This window comes from Vombatus ursinus, unplaced genomic scaffold (genome assembly GCF_900497805.2).
Source record: "Vombatus ursinus unplaced genomic scaffold, bare-nosed wombat genome assembly UNPS02014798.1, whole genome shotgun sequence".
Taxonomy (NCBI): Eukaryota; Metazoa; Chordata; class Mammalia; order Diprotodontia; family Vombatidae; genus Vombatus; species Vombatus ursinus.
Genome location: NW_020954576.1, coordinates 24,418,190 through 24,434,098, shown reverse-complemented (window position 1 = coordinate 24,434,098; position 15,909 = coordinate 24,418,190).

The window sequence follows — 15,909 nt, the reverse complement described above, 5'->3', positions numbered from 1 at the left end:
CTTCCTTCCTTCCTTCCTTCCTTCCTTCCTTCCTTCCTTCCTTCCTTCCTTCCTTCCTTCCCTCCTTCCTTCCTCTCTCTCTCTCTCTCTCTTTCTTTCTTACCAGACCAAACCATTAACTCACAACAAAGGTATTAAATTAAACAGAATAGCAAGGTAAATAAAAAGGAGCACTCTTCCATACATACAAGGGCATACTCTTCCACAGATTGCCATACAACAGTTTGGGGAATATTCATAAGAGCAAGCAGCTCATGTTCCTAGACCTGTATCCCACCAGGAAAAGCTCTTTACATCTGAATCTACCACTTACTGCTTCCCTGGAAAAATTGCTGATGTCACTTGCTGGTTTCCTATTGCCATATACTGAGATATTTTCTTCTGTGAGTTGTGAGCTGCTGATGTCATAATCTGCTGATGTCATCATTTTCTACTACAATTATATTTTCTGGCTCTCTTCTTAGTTCCCACTGCCATCTGCTGGTTCCTTACTGAATTGCAGCTGCTTTGCAGTCTCTTCTCTATAGGGATAGTGTTGACAGCTCCTTTGTGAAGCAAACCCACAGTCATACCCAGCCAGCAAATCAAGATGCCCTAAGTCAAATCTGTCTTTTAAACTCTTTTGCTTGCCTTTCAATGCAAACTTCCCCCAGAAACAGCTGATATTTGAGTTGGAGTGAATAAATTATTTCAAATACCCCTAAGACACTGGAAGTTAACACCAGGTTCGTGTAGATTATCCTGGTGCTTTCCTTAACAAGACTAGATGTAGAAGAGGTAAAACTGACAACCTTTGACCTACTTTCCCACAGCTATATTCAGATTGCTGCTTTCCCTATGATCTTTCTTAAATCTGTACCACTAGTACCCCTTGGTATTATTAGTGGATATAGGACCAGCTTTGGAGTCAGAAAGACCTGGGTTCTAGAGTAGCTATGTGACTATGAGTAAGTTGATTAACTTCTCAGTGTCCCCAGGCAACTGTCTGAGATTTTGAGTTATAGACAAGTTTTTTTTGCATTTATGGAGGGAGTTTCCCTATTAGGAGCTCCCTATACTGATGAAATCATCAGTCCAAGTATATTCATATACACATGTTTACTACATGTTATGTAAAATAGAACTTTTTATTTGTCCAAACCTTTCAATCAATCAATCAATATTCATCAATATTCATCTATTCAAAGCCCATTATTCAAATCATCAGCCATTCAAGACATCAGCCCATTCAAAGCCTAGTACTGTACTAGGTACTAGGGATTCAAAAACAGTTGCTGGGGGAAATACTACAAATGTACATATGTAAATGTAAAATATGTACATACAAACCCATGATGGAGGCAACACAATTTTGGCACCATTAAAGGATAATTTTGTAAGAACTTAGGGATACTTAGATACAAGAAGGGGGGGAGGGAATCAGAGATGATATTAACATAGTAACTGAGAAAGCATCAACTATCAACCAGCATGTCTTTCTCATATTTATAATTATAATTATAATAGCTAACATTTATATAGTTTTACTATTGCTAAGTGTTTTACAAAATTATCTTATTTGATCCTCACAATGAGCCTAGGAAATTGTTGTTATTACTATCCCCACTTTACAGATGAGGAAACTGAGGCAAACAGAGGTTAAATGACTTGCCCAGCAAGTAAGTGTCTGAGGCCATATTTGAACTCATCTTCCTTACTCTAAGCCTGATGTTATCTACCTTGTTGTTGTTCAGTCATTTTTAATTGTGTCTGACTCTTCATGACCCCTTTTGGGGTTTTCTTGGCAAAGATACTGGAGTAGTTTGCCATTTCCTTCTCCAGCTCATTTTATAGATGAGGAAACTGAGGCAAACAGGGTTAAATGACTTGCCCAGGGTCACACAGCTAGTAAGTGTCTGAGGCTGGATTTGAACTCAGGTGTTCCTGACTCCAGGCCTGGTGCTCTACCCACTATGCAAGCTAGCTCTCCTTTTACACCACCTACCTACCCATAAACACTTTCTTTTTCTTTTCTTCTTTCTTTCTTTTTTTTTTTTTTTTTTGGCTAGGCAATGAGGTTAAGTGACTTGCCCAGGGTCACATAGCTAGTAAGTGTCAAGTGTCTGAGCCCAGATTTGAATGCAGATCTTCAAAACTCCAGGGCCAGTGCTCTATCCACTGCACCACCTAGCTGCCCCCCATAAACATTTTCAAGATTCAAGAGATGCCTCCATGGTCCTAACAATTCTGAATTTTGGTAAAAAATCCTTGTTGACCCTGGCCATACCTTCTGATCTGATAATACTTGACTTTCCTTCTCCCTAGCTCCCCTTCTGAAGTCCTCGGATCTAGTCCTGACTTTGACACTGATTAACTAAATGACCTTAGCTAAGTCACTACTTTATGGGCTTTTTTGAGTAAGTTACTACTTTTATCAGCATTCGTCATCTGAAAAATGGACTTCCAAATCTAACATTATATGACAGAATTATTTGCTAAAATATTTTTTAAAAAATATTTTAGCTACTCTTTACGCCTTTTTCACACACATTATCTCTCTTGAAGTACAGTAATCAGAAGTACAATTCACATTCCAGGTTTTATAAAAGGATCAAGATGATGTTTGTTATTTTTTTTTAACCAGACATGATTTTGCTAAGACATAGAAAGTTGTTTACATCCAAGGTAGGAGTAGATGCTGGAAAAAATGGAAATAATTTTCTTGAGAAACCAGGTCTTTTGCTTCTTTTTTCTCCTTTTCTATGTCCCTGTAGAACATAGTAGGACCTCAACAAATTTGATCTGAAACCCTTGCTATACTACTATTTGATCATCTGTGTCTTGGTGGGGAAGAAAGAATTGGACCTATTGTCCCTCCCCTTTCCACATCTTAATTCTGCCCCTAGAAAGGAGGAGATAGACGGCTATAAATACAGGGTGTCCCAAAACACCTGTTTTACAGGAGTCAGGAAGAACATCAAAGACCATTTCATCGAACCCTCTCATTCTATAGACAAGAACACTTGAGGACCAGACAGGTGAAGTAATGTTGTCCAAGGTCACAATGATAGTAGGGGCAATATCTTCACTTGAACCCCGATCTTATAATTTCAACTCCACTGTTTTCCCCATGGTACCATTCTACCTCCCTACTAATGTCTTATGTCTGTTGCCCTTCACAATGTATAAAATGCTTTCTTCCCAAGAACCCAGTAATTGGTAGGTAGTCCAAGTATTAGCCCTATTTTCCATATGAGCAAAGCTCATGGAAGCTGTAATCTAATGGTCACATGGGTAGTAAGTGGTAGAACTGAGACTCAAACGTAGGTTTTTTGGGTCTCATGTTCCTCTTAACTGTCAAAGGGTAGGCCCCAAGACAGGCTATAAATAGAAATCTAAGATATCACATAATGAAATGCTGCATTCTACTGTTGTCATGTTTTTATAGCATCTTGACAATGGCTGGCACTCACATTGCACTTGACAATTCACAAAGAGATTTCTTCACAACACTATGAGGCAGGAAAAGTTTCCATTATCATTCCTGTTCTATAAATGAGGAAACTGATACACAAAGTTGATAAACATCTTGCCCCTGTTTACCCAGCAACTCAGTAAAAAAAACTAGGACCAGAGCCCAAGTCTGTCTCTTTCCCAGTTCTGTGTTCTTGTCATTATACCACCAGGATTCCAAAACTAGGACTCATTTTTCAAAAGCACATTAGGTGGCACAGTGGACAGAGCATTGAATGTGGAGTCAGGAAGACCTGAGTTCAAGTTCAGCCACAGGCAATATGACCATGAGCAACTCATTTAACTTCTCTGGGACTCAGTTTCTTTATATGTAAAATGGAGATCTTCATAGCACCTACTTCCTAGGGTTGTTGTAAGAATCAAACAAGATAAAATTAGTAAAATGCTTTGCAAATCTCAAAGTACTACATATAGAAGGGCTAGCTATATTATTATCTTTTATATATAACAACAGTGATAGCAACAGCAACAGCAACAGTGGCAGTACCAGTAGTGGTAGTAGCAGTAGCAGTAGTAGTAGGAGTAGTAGCAGTAGTAGTAACAGTACTAGTACTAGTAGCAGTAGCAGTACTAGCACTACTAGAGTAGCAGTACTATTAGTAATAGTACTGGTAGTCATAACAGTAGCAGTAGTAGTGGTAGTAGTAGTAGTAGCAGTAGTAGTAGTAGTAGTAGTAGTAGTAGTAGTAGTAGTAGTAGTAGCAGTAGTAGTAATAGTAGAAGAGGAAGCAACAACAGCAGCCATTTAATTTGTTCAAATTTAATTTTTGGGTCCCCAAGAAAAATTTTGCAGGGGATTTTCCTCCCCTCTTAGAAATGTCCTTGCTATGGTCTCTGACAAGTTAGTGGAACAAATATTTGCAGAAGATGTTTGGGCTCAGCTTATGCCTTTATACCTATATCTACATTTTGTAGAATTGTAGGGTCAAATATTCTTATCAATCAATCAATAAACATTTACTAAGCACGTACTACATGCAGGCACTGTGCTAAGCACTGGATTTAAAGCTTAGAGGCTATCTAATCCGACTCCTTCATTTTACAGATAAGAAAACTGAGGCTCAGGGAGGCAAAGTGGTCCAGCAAATAGTGTCAGAGCCAGGATTTGAACACCCAAATTCTCTGACTCTAGATCAAGCACGTTTCCCACCACTTTGTACTTCCAAATCACTGGTCCCAAACCCTGCTAACAGTCCCATCTCTAGTCTCCAGAGACAGCTACCTCCTCTAGGCAGCATTAGCAAGAGAGGTTATGGTACTGATAGTAAAGTTACATAATTAAATTAATGACAGCTGCAGAATTGCATAAGACCCTTACTCAGTGTACTGAGAAATAAGGGGAATGTGGGAGAGAAGAGAAGAGAGATGAGGGCTACAGGAAAGATGGGGGGAATAGGATATCATAGGTTGGGGGTTCCTCCAAAACTAGTCAGCATTTGTGGTGGCTGCTAGTATTTAGAAGGTGGCAACAAGCCCTGAATTACTATTAAGAATAAGCTCTTGCTGCACATGTATAACCTGATCTTTTGAGGTCAGGAGTTCCAAGGTACAATGGGCAGCTCAGATGTCTACATAAAGTTTGGCATTAATATGTTGAGCTCTACCAAGTTGTGTAAGGAGGAAAAAGCCAGCCCAGGTAAGAAATGGAACAGGTCAAAGCTTCTATGCAGATCAGAGTGGGACCTGCCCGTATATAGTCTCTGGATTTCTAGCCTGGGCAAGATGGGGAGGCCCAGACTTTTAAAAAACGCAAATATATGGAAACCAGGGAACATGGTGGAGTATAAAGTAACTTAGAGAATAGTTATTCTCCCACCATACCAAATAAACAAAGCGTTTACAAAAAAGGACAGCAAATAAAACAATGACAAGAGGAAAATGGAAAGCACCCAACACAAGGAAATTCTCCCAGAAAAAAACAACTGAAGGTCAATTCATTAGTCTGATGTTCCTGTAACTCCCTCCCACCTGTGTTTCCTCCTCCTCCTCTCCCCCCAGTGCCTTGAATACCTCTTGACCTCTGGAGTTTTAGGTATTGGTAGAGTCCCGAGGAATATCTGGCTACCAGGGCAAGTTAATACCTACCAATAGCAACACCCCTCCTCAGCCCATACCAGGCTCCCTCCATCAGAAGGAAGGGGGATCATGGAACCTTAGGGTGAGAATACCGTGGAGGCGGAAAGAGATGAAGAGTACAGCATGGACCACAGGGAGATAATGAAACATTTCTCCCTCCTTTTAGCAGAGAGGGGTAAGGACTATTAGGAGGGAGCTAGGTGGTGCACTGCATAGTGCCCTGAACCTGGAGTCAGAAAGAGCTGAGTTCAAATGTGACCTCAGATACTATGTGACCCTGGGTAGTAACTTAACTTCTGCCCACCTCAGTTTCCTCTTCTGTAAAATAGGAATAAAAATAGCACCTTCCTCCCATGTTTGTCATGAGGATCAACTAAGACAATATTTTTTAAGTCCTTTGCAAGACCTTAAAGGCTGTATAAATGCTAGCTATTATTAGAACAGAATGCTGTATTTATTGTGTACATTGACAGATATAATTAGTATATGAGATATTTTTGCTTAATTTCTTTTCTTTGTTCTAAGATAGGACTCAGTCTGGAGGGGGGAATATCTATTATTTTCTAGAAAAACAAAAGATATTCCCCCCTCTAAACTGAGCCCTAATCCTAATTCTAATCTCTCACAAAGAGAGAGACTGTAATACAAAACCAAAAGGCCTCAATAAAAGGTATGTTTAAAAAAATAAGGTCTTAAAAATAGTTACAAATGTGTTACCTGAGACAGGTAGCATATCCATCTATTATCAGCACAGATTAGATCATAGGATCATAGATTAGAGCTGAAAGGGACCTTAGAAGTCATTTTGACTAACTTTCTTATCTTACAAATGCGGAAACAGAGGTAAAGGCTAAGTAACTTGTACAGGGTCACATAGGCAGTAAGTTGCTGAGCTGAGATTTGAGCTCAGATCCTGTAGCTTCTAGTTCACCAGTCTTCCCTTCTTGCTGCATTTAATCCCTTTTTCTCTCCAGATCACTGGGAGGGGGTGGGGAGACGGAGGGGGGAAGAGCAGTGTGCTTGGTTTCCCAAAGTCAATCGTCTTGCTCATGACAATGTGGTTCAGGGGAAAGAATATAGGGTCTGGGCTCAGAAGACCTCCTTTAAAATCCCACCTCTGATGCTTACCACCTGTGTGACTTCAGATAGGTCCCTTCACTTCCCTAGAATTCTGTTTTCCCATCTATAAAATGAGAGGAGTGGGACAAGATGATCCTTGATCTTTAAATCTAGAAGTGATATTAGAAATTGTCCTAGATAATTTGAATAATTCTGTCCCTTTAGCTCCAGTGGGACAAAGCTAGATGGAGGAAAAGGGGCATCTGCTAAGTCTCTAGACCCAGAAGGCATGCTGGCCTGGAGCTAGAGGACAGAGGATGTCAGACTGTGAACACTTAAGAGACTGATGTGGTCCTGCCTGCTACACTTGCCCCAGTGAGATCGGAGAGTGTCAGAACTATAGTGCAAGGCAGAAATCCAGAGCAGGGAATCTTGTTTGATGCTGCATTTGAGTTGGACACAAGGAGGCCAAGTAGCTCCAGCTAAGAATAAATGAGCCAATATCTGAAACCTGGGAGGACATCTATGATGTGCTGGGCACTGTGCTAAGTGCTAGGGATACAATTAATAAAAAAGAAAAACAATGCCTGCCCTCAATGAGCTTACAATCTAGAGGAGGCAAAAAAAGTACAAAAAGGAGGCAGGAAGTGGGAGGGAGAAATTGGACACCGTACGTGGCCTGGGGCTATCTTGTTCCACAGAGCTGAAACCAGATGGGGCAGCAAATGCAAGATGGAGTGATCTGAGAGTCTATTTTCTGCCTCTATAAAGGAAGGCATTGATCCATCCATCCTCCAGCTCTACAAACAAAGGGGAGAGGAGGCTGAGGGAGATGGTGTTGATCAAGACTTTAGTTAGCCATGGTGTGAGTTTAGAGAGGTGAGCTTATCCTGGGTGTAGCTTCTTGTTTTGTGGAGTTGAAAAACCAGGCAGAGCATCAGATACTAGGTCCATAATGAGTAATAAGGCTGGAAAATTAGATTTGGGACCGTGTTGATGTTACTGATGTTAGTGATGTTAAAATATCACTGATGGAGGGGCTGTTATAAAACAGGTACAGTATTAGAGTGTTTCTACTTCCATAACATCTCTCATATTTCCCCTTCTCTCCACACATACATTAACTTGAATGGAGTTTAGGCTCTCATCTCCTCCCTCTGGACTACCCCCCAGTAACTTCCTAGTTGTTCTCATGACCTTAAGTTTTTCCCCTACTTCAATCCATCCTCCACACAAGGCTGCCAAAGTGACCTTCTCTTTAGGAATGTGTGGAGAGAAGGGGAAATATGAGAGATGTCACGGAGGTAGAAATACTCTAATACTGTGCCTGTGTTACAACAGCCCCTGTATCAGTGACATTTTAACATCAGTATTTTGGAAGTGACTGTAAGACTGCAAACCACAGTCTCTAAAGAATTGAAACCACGGGACTGAGGGGATGGAGAGGCACATGAGGGACATAAATAGGCTGCTGGATATTTTCATTAAGGACCAACCAGTCTGCAAAAAGTAGGTTAGAAGACATCATCTGGAAAATGTACGGTAAGAAAACGTTGTGAACCAGTCACATTTCAAGGACAAGGGATAACAAAAAAAAGAGACATCTAATTACTTCTTGATACCCCATAGAATGTAAAAAGATCTCCAGGAAGATCACCAAACCATAGATACTCTGTAATAATAACAACAACAAGCATTTTTACAGTGCTTTAAGATTTTCAAAGTGCTTTTCATATGTTAACTCATTTGATCTTCACAACAACTATGTGAAGAAGGTGTTTTATTATCCTTATTTTCCAGAAATGGAAACAGAGGCTGGAGAGGTTAAGAAACTTTTCCTGAGGGGCAGCTAGGTGGTACAGTGGATAGAGCTCTGTCCTTGGAGTCAGGAGGACCTGAGTTCAAATCTGGTCTCAGATACTTGACACTTACTAGCTGTGTGACCCTGTGCAAATCACTTAACCCTGACTGCCTCACCAAAAAGAAAAAAGAAAAAGGAAAAAAAAAAAGAAACTTTCCCTGGGTCACAGAGCTGTTCAGTTTCTGAAGCAATATTTGAACTTAAGTATTTCTGACTCTAAGTCCAGAAATCTGACATATGCCTTTCTCCATTAAGTACTTTGAATAGATAACAGGGATGATGGAGATGGGTATTCCCAAAGGATGCTTTGATCTCTTTATTGAGGGACATGGACTAGAAAGTTGGGATGATGGTTATTGTTTTCCAAGCATGAGAGATAGTCAATGAAAATGTGGCAAGATACAGTATCTCATGTGAGGAGTAAGTTACAAAGACTTTAAAAGCCAGAGAGAGGGTTTTTTTTTATTTGGTCCTGGTGGTAACAGAGAAACACTGGAGTTCACTGAATGCGGGAGAAATAGCGATGACACGGTCAGACCTGAGTGATAGGAAGATCACTGTGGCAGCTGAGTGCTTGAGTAGGGAGAGACTTAAGCCGGGGAAACCGCCCAGCAGGATACTTCAGTAGTTCAGGTAGGAGGTGATGAGGGCAGTGTTAGAGAGAGGGGGGCATATGTGAGAGATGTTGTAAAGGTAAACTCAATGGGGTTTGGCAACTGATTGGCTATGGGGTGTAGGAGAGAGTGCAGTATTGAGGATGACATCTAGGTTTTGAGCCTGGAAGACCGGCAGGATGGTGGTGCCCTTGACAGACAGTGGCAAGCTGAGCCAGCTCCCTCTTCCTGGGGATGTTTTAGGCAGTGCTTCTTAAACTATGGGTTGGGACCCCATATGGGGTCTTGTAACTGCACATGTGGATCGCGAAAAATTTGGCAACAACCAAATGCACAATGACCAAAAATTAACTAAAAATCAAATGCATAATGAATCTGTGTTTCTGGCAGTGTTTGCCTGTATTGCATCGTGTGACTTCACTGAAGCCTTCCTTCTGAATACAGCATTAACGATTATAAAATCAAAATATCAATCAACTCTGGAAAAAACGGTGCGGTACCAAATATTCTGCCAAGATTTCGTTCTTTATGTAAAAAATATGTAAATATGTAATTTAAATATGTGAAAACCAAGTACATCCATCTCATCAGTATGCAAATTTGCTTTAATCTTTAACAACTGGTAAAATTGTATGTATGCCAAAGGATTGTTTCAAGATAAATGTCTTTATGATTTATTATCAGTAAATGTTTGATTTATGTACCTATTTTATTTACCTACATGCCCAGAGTTGCTTAAAAATTTCTTGAATGAGAAGGGGTTGCTAGTGGAAAAAGTTTAAAAAGTCTTATTCTAGTGGATGACCATTTGTTGGAATATGGCAAATGGGTGCCCTTGAAAGCATGTTGTAGAAGGGACTCACGTTTCTGGTAAGGTTTTTGTTGTTCAGCTGTTCACTCATGTCTAACTCTTCGTGACTCCTTTTGGGCTTTTCTTGGCAGAGATAGTGGGGTAGTTTGCAATTTCCTTCTCCAACTCACTTTATGGGTGAAGAAACTAAGGCAAACAGGTTTAAGTGACTACTCAGGGTCATACAGCTAGTAAGTGTATGAGACTGGATTTGAACTCAAGTCCTCTTGACTCTCCACCTGGTGTTCTATCCACTGCACCACCTAGCTGCCCCTGGAAAGGTTGGACTTGGTGATGTTAGAGGTCCAACTCCGAGATTCTGTGATGAAAGTTCTGAAGATCTCACAGTGAAGACGGCAACAGCCCAGGAACTTATTTCAGGGGCCATGGAGCCGGCGAGGGGTGGTAGGAAAAAATGTTCCTATAACAATATATTCATGTCATCTAGGAAACACTACAGAAATAGGAACGATGATGACTGCTGACATTTTTCTACCGCTTTGAAGTTTGCAGAGTCCTTTACATAGACCATCTCATTTGAATCTCACAAAAATACTATCTGCAGGTACTTGCTGGCATTTTTTTTTTTTAACCAGCCCTATGATTTCATCGGTGTAGGAAAATTCTGGTGGGGGACTTCCTCTATCAATGCAGATTGGCAATTGTTAGGCAAATTGCCAAGGGTTGCCCAGCCAGTATGTGTCAGTCCTAGGACTTAATTCCACACTTTCCTGTCTCCAAAGTCAGATAGTCTCTTTTCACTCTACCATACTGCCTTCCTAATAATAACGTCTTTAGGGGCAGCTAGGTGGCATAGTGAATAGAGCACCGGCCTTTGGAGTCAGGAGGACCTGAGTTCAAATCTGACCTCAGACCAAACATTTGACACTTACTAGCTGTGTGACCCTGGTCAAGTCACTTAACCCCAATTGCCTAAAAATTTAAAAAAGAAAAGCCACAAAAGATAATAATGCCTTCATTTAAAGAGTGTTTTCAGGATTACAAAGCACTTTCCTCACATCAATCCTATTAAGGTAAGTAGTGTCCCCATTTTATAGATGAGAAAATGGAGACTAAGAAGGTAAAACAACTTGTCTTATAGAATATCCTGTTGGGACCCACAGTTTTTTCATCATGTTCCATATCGTCTCTAACTTTTGTGAGAAATTGATAGAAGGCCTACCTAGTCTTTTCCTTCCACTTCTTCTGCCACCCCCCCCCAAGTTCATAGACTATAGGGAATTGTGTGTGTGTGAATGAACAATCTTAGTTCCCTATTTCTTTACTCCCCAATTCTGTGCAAGAACCATCATTTTTGCAGTCACCCACGTTCACAAACTTGAAGTCACTTTCAACCCCCCACTTTCCCTCACTCCACATGGCCATTTACATACCAGGTCTTATCGATTAGGTCTCTCTCTACAACAAATGTCTGTTTTCTTCCCTCCAGGCAGCTGCCAACACTCTAGTTCAGACACCTACCACCTCTTGCCTGGACTCTTATAATAGCCCCCTAATTGGTCTCCTGTGAACCTTCTCCCTCTCCAATTCATCCTCCACACAGCTGCCAAAATGATATGACCACCGGGGTCTTTGTATTGTCCTTAGCACCAAACACAAATTGCTCTGGCCTTCTAAACCCTTCACAACATGGATTCAATCTATCTTTCTTACCCTTTTACATAATACTCTCTTTCAAGGATTTTGCAATCTAGTCAAAGTGGCCTTTTTTCTATTTCCTATATACAATGTTCTGTCTCCTATCTCTCTGCCTTTGCATTAGACTATCCCCCATGTTTGAAACATGTTCCCTTCTCACCTCCATCTCTTAGATGCCCTAGTTTTCCTTCAAAGCTCAGCTTACATGCCTTCATAAGGATGATGTATGGATTAGCTTTCCGGATTCCTACCCCCCCCCCAGCTGACAGTGATTCCCCCCCAGTATTTATTCTGTATATACTTAACATCTGTATACGTGTAGTCTCTATCAGTAGAATGAAAGGTCCTTGAAGGCAGGTGGTTTGATTTTTATCTATATATTGCCCGGCCCAAAGAAGTTGGACAATGAAGCTGCAGCTACAGCTCTTTCTCTTTCTCCTTCAACTTTCCTCCTTCCTCTCCCTCTGTCCACATAGGGTATAATACCCTTACCTGCAGGTGGTCTGCCCAAAGGAATGTAAATTTTAAACCCAAACCGCTTTGGCTCTCATTGATTGGCCAACAAGAGGCCATTCTTTGCCTCATTTCTTACCTAGCCTTAATCACTGAATGGGTGTTGCCTCAAATCAAACTGAGACCTGGGAAAAACCTGAGGCCAAGGTCTCCCACTGCGCCATCTCCAGTTGTCCTGATCAAGATCTTGCCACCAGGCCCAGATGGCTCCAGATGAGAGGCAAAAGTGAGGCTGATGACTTTGCACAGCCCTCCCTCACTCAAATCCAATTTATTTGCAAGTCATGGCATCACATTCCTGATGTCATGGTCCTCTTCAAGAACAAAGGACAAACAACATGTATTCCCTAGGCCTAGCACAGTGCCTGGCAAATAGTAAGTGCTTAATAAATGTTAGTTGATTGATATTTACCCAACCTCACATAGGACAGCAGGAAGGCTTCTTAAAAGGAACATTTGTATGTGTTAACAATTTTCATGAGAACCATGTGTACCTAAGCCCCAAGGCATTTAGGAATCTTCTTCCCAGCTCTCCAAGAGGAGCCAAGAATGAGCCCCAGGTGTAATGTGGAGAGCTGAATAAGGAACTTTTCCTATCTCCGACCCGGAATATCTAGAAATGCAGTCTCTGTCCTCCTTGTCCCCTGTACTACCTGGCCTTCTGAACAGAGACCACTAACCTTACTGGAAGGTAGAGCAGGCCCTCACCCAAGTCATAGGAGACTCGGGTAAACTCTTCCCTTTCCCCTAAATCTTTTCCCCTCAGGTTCCAGACTGCAGGAAATTCCAATACTAGTGAGTCATTCCTTTGGGTTAAGCATTTTCCTTTCTCAATAAGTCGCCTTTAAAACACACTTCCCTATATACGCACACAGTCCTGGGAGAAATAACACACTCTCTCTCAGCATAAATGAAGAGTGTCAGTGCTGTACCAAGGAGACCTAGTTTTAAATCTTGACAATGATACTCACTAACTGTTTGATCTTGGGCAAGTCACTGGATTTCTCAGTTTCTTTATCAGTAAATCAGAAATTGGAAATAATAATACTTCCACTACCCACCTCACAGAGCTTCTATGAGCTAAACTTTAAAATGTTAAATGAATGTGTTATGAGTATTAGTTTACTTTGATTACTGAATTAAATCATCAGATTACTTTCCTCAAGAGTTATTGTTGTTGTTGCTGTTACATCATTTTTCAGTGGTCTTCAATTTTCCATGACCCCATTTGGGGTTTTCTTGGCAAAGTACTGGAGTGGTTTGCTATTTCCTTCTCCAGCTCATTTTACAGATGAGGAAACTGAGGCAAACAGGGTTTTAAGTGCCTTGCCCACAGTCCCACAGTTAGTGAGTGTCTGAGGCAAGATTTGAACTCATGAAGTTGAGTCTTCCTGACTTCAGGCCTGGCCGCCTAGCTGCCCTCAATAGTAGGAGGGCAGTAAGAAGTCATTCATGGCTAGGACAGAATAGGAGCACAGAAAAATGAAGAAAGGGGTCCAGTAAGACCAAAGGCTGAGATGATTTTATAGTCTTAGCTACTTGGGGATGACTCAACCTCTAGAATAAAAGAGTTAGCACTTTAGTGGCTTGCTTACCCCAATTCATCTGGTAAGATGACCCGGTAAGAAACCTTGTATTAGGTGAGACTGTCTTAGTTTTTAACTCCATGTACTAAGTGAGTAGACATCTTATAGTTGTGTATATATGTGAACATAACACACACACACACACACACACACACACACACATCCCACCTGATCTGCCTCATGCAATGAGGACTTGCTTTGTAACTCAGACACCTGCATAAATCCCCATTTGATTGGGAGGTGCCCAGTCATGCTCACAGGTGGGTCAGGGACTTGCTGGTGCATTCTTTCCACTATACCATGTGCCATTTATTGATTAACCCTCTCCTCTCCTGAGAAAAGTGTGAATTTTCCAGCGGCGAAATGAATAAATAACAGAATGCTCTTGGTGGCCAGCCTTGTCCCAATGCTGGGACATCACACAGGGTTTGGAGAGATTCTAGGCAGGCCCTAGAATGTCGCTTCAGTAAGAATTACCACTTAGGGCTTCCTTTTCACTGACTGCCTCTTAGGGAATTCTTTGTTTCTTTTAGGGTTCACCTCAAATGCCACCTTCTACTCCAGATCTTTTTCTGATACTCTTCCACACTCTCCACTTCCAGCTACTTGTGCCTCTTCCCCCAAAATTACACTGTATTTGCCTTGTGTATAGTTTGTAAGTATCTAAACATTTATATATCTATATCTATTTCTCCCAATAGAATATATGCTCCTTGAGGGTCCACACAGTTCCATTTTGGTCACTATATGCCCAGGGCTTAGCACAGAGCCTGGCACAGAGCAGGCATTTAATAAACAGATTGCTTGCTTCTTGCTAGGATTCGTTTTGCCTCCAGTGGCCTGTGAATGAAATTTGCAGACCCTTTCCCTTTGCCCTTTGTTGGGAGAGAGAGAGAGGGAGGGAGAGATAGAGAAAGAAAGAGAGGGAAAAAGAGGGAGGGGGAAGGAGGGAGGGAGAGAGAGAGAGAGAGAGAAAGAGAGAGAGAGAGAGAGAGAGAGAGAGAGAGAGAGAGAGAGAGAGAGAGAGTCTGTATCTTTGTGTGATGGTGGTGAGCATTTATTAAGCCCCTACTCTGTGCCAGGCACTGTGTTAATCTCTTTACAAATACTCCCTCATTTGATCCTTAATAATAACCCTGTGAGATAGGTGCTATTATGGTCCCCATTTTACAATTGAGAAAACTGAGGTAGAGATTATGTGACTTGCTCAGGGTCACCCAGTTAATATCTGAGGCCGGATTGGAACTCAGATCTTTCTGACTTCAATGCCTGGACCACCCACCTGACAACAAGATAGAACCCAACGTGGACAGTAGATCTCAAGGAGGTGAAAGCAGGTGTCCCTGCAGTCCAAGGCAGAGCAGAAGTGAGGAAAGGTCTTTAAAATAGACTTTCTAGTTATTCACACACTCTCCAGAAGCAGGGCTCCCATTTCCTTCAGGGCTGTGGTCCTCAGATTTTTTATTTCCTTATTCTCACACCTCAAAGGACCTTTCCCCCAATTCCTTACAATCCTCCTCCCCAAATGACACCTCTAATAATGAAATTCTATGCTGCCGAGATGGAGAGGACAAGAATCACTCTGCTCTACCGCCTATGAGAGGACAGACTCGGGCAATGCCTTCTATTCTCCGGGTTTGTGTGCTGGGGAATGGGGAGAGGAAGCGTTAACCAACAGTGTTAGCATGCCTGTTTCCCTAGCAACACCTCCAACAACCGCCTTTCCCCCTCTCTGTCATCTTTGCCAATCTTTTACCTGTAAGGGAGAATCTCAAAGTTGCTTTATTTTGCATTTCTCTAATTAATGACTTGGCGAGTTTTTAAAATATGGCTGTTGATAGCCTGGATTTCCTCCTTGGATAAATAACTGTTCACACATACCCTTTGAGTGTTTTTGTATTTGTTCCTGAGGTCCTATGTGTCCTTTGTGTCTTACGCACTGTCTGTGGCAGGAGAAATAAAGGCCTGTATAACTAATCTCTATATTGAATGTTGAGTGTCTATATAGAGTTGAGGACCTTATTACTCGCTTTTGGAGAAAACAGAGGAATCACAGTTAAGATTTATTAAGCAGATTTCCCAGGATGGGAGAACATGGGCCAAAGAAAGAGATAATGATCCTTTGGGGTCAGCTCCCAAGATGGGATCAATGCTAGTGAGGGCCCATGGTCCTTGAGA